Below are 6,000 nucleotides of genomic sequence, written 5' to 3' on the forward strand. Positions count from 1 at the left end.
GTGAGTTTGCTGTGCAGTTACCACTTTTTTATGTCCTGAAGCCGCTTCCTGTGGCGGGAAGCTGGATTATGAGAATGAATGGGGGTAGCGGTGATTGGTCCAGTACCACCAGATGCTGCCCCCTGTTCAAACACTGAGTTCATCTAAGGACCAATGCAGCAACCAAAGAGTTGCTGTGTCCTCTCTGCCCGCGGATCACCTGTCCAGCAACCTGCAGTAACACCTGCATCCCTTTAGCCCTGAAATTTCACTATTCTCGGCATCCCCTGCACAGAAACTGAGACTTTGCACAGCTGAAAGGGATTTTGGAATCTGTCCTGCAATTGGCTGCTAGGCCTTCCAGTTCTAGGCTCAGATTGGTGGATCCCCAGTGCCTCTCTGCCAGCTCATTCTCTGTAAGATTCTCTGGATTTCTCCTCAGTTTGTCCATGACTCTGTCTTGTCGGTCGCCTGCCCTGATCTCAGCTAGTTCAACCATCTTGCCTTGACTCGCAGTGTTCCTGGCTGATTGCCATTTCCACATTGAAATCATCCAGTGGGGAGAACCTCGGGGGCGTGACCTGGTAACCTCCATGCAGCAAAGTAGCCTGGTGGCCACTAGGGTCACCGGCCCATCACTCCTTGCAGGGTGCGCTGGAGAAGACCAGGGGGTCACTTGGATTCTGCACCCCAGGTAATCCTGTGTCACCTGCCAGAGGAGAAAACCCGTAACAGCATCACCAAAAACGACTGGACCTACGAAGAGCAATATTAAAAATCAAACATTGCACATGTGTTTCCTTGCCATTGTTACATTGTAATAGATTATCTTGGCACATATTCCTAGAATATTTTAGGTATCTTTCACCCAAATACACCAACACTGACAGCCGGCCCAACCCAGGCAAATCAGTCATTGGAATCCTTGTGATGAGACACAAGGCACACGTCTGTACTCCACATGGCCTCAAGCAGTAGAACGTAACCTGCGATTTGTTGGTTCTGGGTCGGTGATTGAGTGTTCCTGACAAGACAACATTACAATAGAAGGCAGGTGTGATGTAAACATAAGGAGGATTAACGGCGGAGTGCCAGAGGTCAAGCAAACATTTCCCCAGACTTCATGTCACAGAATAAATAAATATGGAGCATGAAACGTTCGGCTTCAGGAGCAAAGGATGAAGACTTAGACATTTACTGCTACACCGAAGGCATATGAAGCTCACAGCCTCCACTCGCCTCAGATACTATAATGCAATGCTGTATACAATCCTTATATTTACTTTATCGTGTGGTTAGGAATCCTCACAGCAGTCTGCCACGTTTACTGCTACGTCCTCCATAAATGGCCTTATAATTTTAAATGGTGCTACCGCCCTGGAGGCCATGTGTGACCTCCATCCAAGCAACTACCAGAGGCCCCGAATTCTAGAAGAGTTTATTGCAAACAGAGAGTTGGAAAAATAGGAAAAGGATCAAGGTAGATCATGAATCACTCTCATGGAGGTATTTGCCTATTTACGAGTAGCCTCAATTAAAGTTCAATTATCCAACCAAGTCAGGAGTGTAAAACCGGGTGGATGTCTTTCTCCAACCTCCATGCTCCTGCAGGGCAATAACTCCTGGTTGGCTGACAATGGAGAACCTGTAGGGGGTTATTGGCTCCATAATGAAGAACAGATACGGCTATTCTGTTATGCTAAACTTGGCCACATATTCCATGGTCCTCACATTCATAAATGTTGGGTTGCAGTGTGTAGCCCGATGGGCATCAAGCTGTTCAACAGAGGTCAGGGATTGGAGGAGAGCTGGTCAAGAGACATTGCAAAAACTTATTTTATCAAAATGTTGAATTGGGAACACACTTCCAACAGAGTTAGGGAATCAGTAAACAGTAGGGGGATTTAAATATGCTTGGAACAAACACAGACTTATACAAAAAGGCTAAAAAGACAACAAAATATAAAAAATATAAAAAAGGGGACAGACCCAATGAACCATTTGGTCCTATTCTGCTGTCATAGTCCTATGTAACTTACTTTAATTTTTATTGTCCTGTGCCGGCTTCAAGCTTCTATTTGCTGGGATTTATCAATGTGCCGTGTTTGCTTGGTGGTGCTTGCATGGTGGGGCTTTTAAAATGAGCCCCTTGGTGTCTAATAGGAAAGGGCCATGTCAGTACTGACAATGCAAATGCTGCCGCTCCTCTGGTCCTATTGGAATTCTTATAGTTGCAGATAAAAAGGAGGGGCGACAAAATTGGGATCAGAGCTCATCCCAGAGCCCCATTCTGCCCCCATTCCCATATCACTGGTCCCACTAATCCACTCTCACCAGGTAAGTACTTACACAAAGGAAATGGAAACACTTCACTATTGAACCAAATTTTATTAACAGACATAGAATATAATGAGGCATAAAAAAGCTGCCATTGAATGGAAACATAAAAGGTGAAAATGTATTATTCTAGGATATTATGAACAGTTTATTCTATTTTACTATACTATATATTTACAAAGACCTCCGTGGAACTGCAATGCTATAAGTCTGTTCTGGATTCATGATAGCACCACTGGATCAAACAATTTAAATAGGAAATGATTCATAGAGATGGGCGAACATGTCCAGGTTCCGTCCATGACCGGTTCGGCATGACTGGCCAGGTAAACATTGGTTCAAAGCTGTTACAGTACACAGTGGGCAACTTTTCCAATGGGTGGTGGTTGGCAAGGCACCGGGCACAGGGTATGTTATGAATCAAAGTGAACCCTGCCTGCCAGGTAGCTTACCAAATGGCTCCAATTCAAAGCAGTTGGCAAGGAAAACCTTGGTGGGGCGCCGGTTATAAGGTACAGAATGCGCAGCATAGGAACCTTAACAACCTTCCCCCATCCAACTGCTTTGAGGTTCACTCATGCTTCCTGCACGGACCCTTCCAACAAATAATAGTCTGACCCAAAGCCATGGAGTTTTGTAGGACCGGCATTCAATCACTCAATCAATAAAAAAGCCCATAACCTGATATATATACAATAATGTCAATTAATAGTTAATTTGTATCCCAAGAGGAAATTGTTCAGAGGAAGCAAAGCACCAGGCAGACTAACAAGACGATCACGTAGGTGAGAACTGAACTTGGAAGAACAGATTGTAATGTAGCATTCACCGGTGAATGTTGCATCCCATATGTTGAAAGCTTCTATCGTTGGCTCCCCTCCATATGATCACAGAGTGCTGCATAGACAGAACTATCAGTTTCTGCCAATTTCCCATCACAGATTTTCCAGACAAAGTAACAAGGAACGAAGGCGGAACAGAAGATGATATACGACGATTTCATTTCCAGATGACAGATTAATATGCAAGAGGATAAATACAGAAGAGAACACTCCATGGGTTGTAGTTGTAAAGAAATGACATTCACCAAATATTCTCTGCTGGAGAATGTTCCAAGTCCATGTTTTTAAAGGAAGTGATTGATTTTCTACTTGAAAATGTTTGGTGAATGTCAAATTCAATTATTTATAAATAGACCTTTTAGGATTAGTTCACACTGGTAGTGGAAACAATTGTTCCTGGGCGGCTCCTCGTGGGTGGTGCCTTGCCAGCAGCCCCAATCACTTTCTGGTTTCTACTGAATGGTTCAACAGGGCACAAGCTCCTGGCTAAGGGGAAAAATAAAAATCTAGCCCTCATGGAAGCAGTGCTTGCACCTTAAAGAAAAACATCACCTGCCCACATAATCACTGCTGGGTGTTAGCAAGGTAAAGATCAATTTGATAAGTTACACAGCATGCCTGCCTTCCCTATGACTAGTGGTTGTCAGATAGGTAGGTGGCAAAAGAATGGGCAACCTCAGGCAACAGAAACTTCAGAGCCACCCCTGCACAGCTTTTCTATTACAAAGAAACAGAGACTTATTTTTTTTCTCATTGACGGGAGTGGGGTAAGGGGGTGGAGGTCCTGGCTTAGGGGAGAAAAAAGTATAAATCGGGCAAAAAACTATAAATTTCCCCTAAAGTGCCTGCACTTTTATATATATATATATATATACATATATATATATATATATATATATATATATATATTTTTTTTTTTTCTCGCTGCTGGGAGGGGGGCATGCTTCTGGCCTAGGGGAGAACAAAGTATAAATATGACCCTGATAGGGACAGTGCCTGAATGTTAAATAAAAAAACTTCACCTACCCTGTATAATCACTGCTGGGGGTTAGCAAGGTAAAGATCAGTTTGTTTGGTAAGTTACACAGCATGCCTGCCTTCCCTATGACTGGTGGTTGTCAGATAGGTAGGGGGCAAAAAGTTGGGCAACCTCAGGCAGCAAAAACTTCAGAGCCACCCCTGCACATCTTTTTTTATTACAAAGAAACAAAGACGTCTTTTTTCTGGCTGCTGGGGAAAGGAGGAGGACAAAGTCTTGGCCTACGGGAGAAAAAAGTATAAATCCAACCCTGATAGGGACAGTGCATGCATCTAAAAAATAAAAAATCCCTTGCCCCTGCATAAGAAAATTGGGGAATAGGCAGCAAAAAATTGGGCAACCCTGGGCAGCAAAAAATTGGGTAACCCTGGGCAGCAAAAAATTGGGCAACCCTGGGCAGCAAAAAATTGGGTAACCCCGGGCAGCAGAAACTCCAGAGCCACCCCTGCACATCTTTTCTATTACAAAGAAACAAAGACGTCTTTTTTCTCTTCCCCCTCTCTGCATGGAAAGGATTATGGGTTGTAATGAACACACAGCGAGGGCAGTCAGTGTAAAATTGATGGATTATTGTTATTGTTGATTTAGCTGCCTTTAAAGGATAATAGCATGTTAGGGGAAGCGGCTACTTTATCAGCATTTCTATACTGTGCGCTCTTCATATTAACTCTAGGAAGCACTTTGCAAAAACTCGATACTGCGTTCCCTTTATAAAAATATACAAAAGGAAAAAAAAAATCAAATTATCTAAGAGAAGATAATAAAAGTTCAGTTCAGAGCCCCGTAACCCCAGTTTAACCCTTGGGGCCCTTTGCTGCTGAATCCTCGGCTTCATGGCTTGAAGACTTTGCTGCCATCCCCTCCTCCACTCCAACATTGCATTGCCAGCAAGCAGAGCCGCGCAGTATCATGTTGCGTTTCTACATGCTCAAACTATTCATTTGCAAAGTACGGAGCCCCATGATTACCGCCTTTGCTGAAATGGGGAAGGAATTTTTTTAACTTTGTTTGGAGAGCGGCTGAAATTTAATTCACTTTGCAAAATACATCTCTCCTGACCGAGTAAAGAAGGTGGGATTGTGGCCCCGCGGTACAGATGGAGCTTTTTGAAGGCAGCGGGCCGTACGCCTTTCTAGAATTTCTCCAAGAAAGCAGGAAAAGGGAGGCTGAGAAAACAGAAGGAGGTTATGAGATGTGTGCGAGGCCCATGCTGGCGCGCCCGCTGTTTATGTAACCCCAATACTGCCGGGCCTTCCATGGGCTCACGCACATTCTCTGTGCTTTGCTCAGTCCAGGTAAATTCACGGATTTAACTACTGAGATGAAACAAAATATCAAAGAGTGCTTGAACAGTCCGTGTTCATATTACATTTCATGTAGCTCAATCAGATAGGATGCCAACCCCCGAACAAATAGAGATTTATAAGAGATATGCAAACAGAGGGGTTTTTTGGCATACAAAAATATATTCATATTCACTGAAAAATAACAGGTAATTCCATGAAATGACTCTAGACAGTTTTATCTGACAGATATAGGAACATTGAGCATTTATTTGCACTTTACGTCTATCAAGAACATATCTATATTGATTATTCACAATTACCGACGCATTTCGCCCAATGTAGGCTTCCTCAGGGCTATAACTATTTTTATGTTTTTTTGATATTTTTGTAGTTATTGTGTTTTTTTGAGAAAACAATTTCCATAAAACACAACAGACAATAAAATACATAAAATGCATAGACAAACATAAAATGTAGTGACCTTGACAGAGATTACTAAAAATAAGCTAGCATAAAC

The sequence above is a fragment of the Pyxicephalus adspersus genome, chromosome 2, assembly GCF_032062135.1.
Source record: "Pyxicephalus adspersus chromosome 2, UCB_Pads_2.0, whole genome shotgun sequence".
NCBI lineage: Eukaryota > Metazoa > Chordata > Amphibia > Anura > Pyxicephalidae > Pyxicephalus > Pyxicephalus adspersus.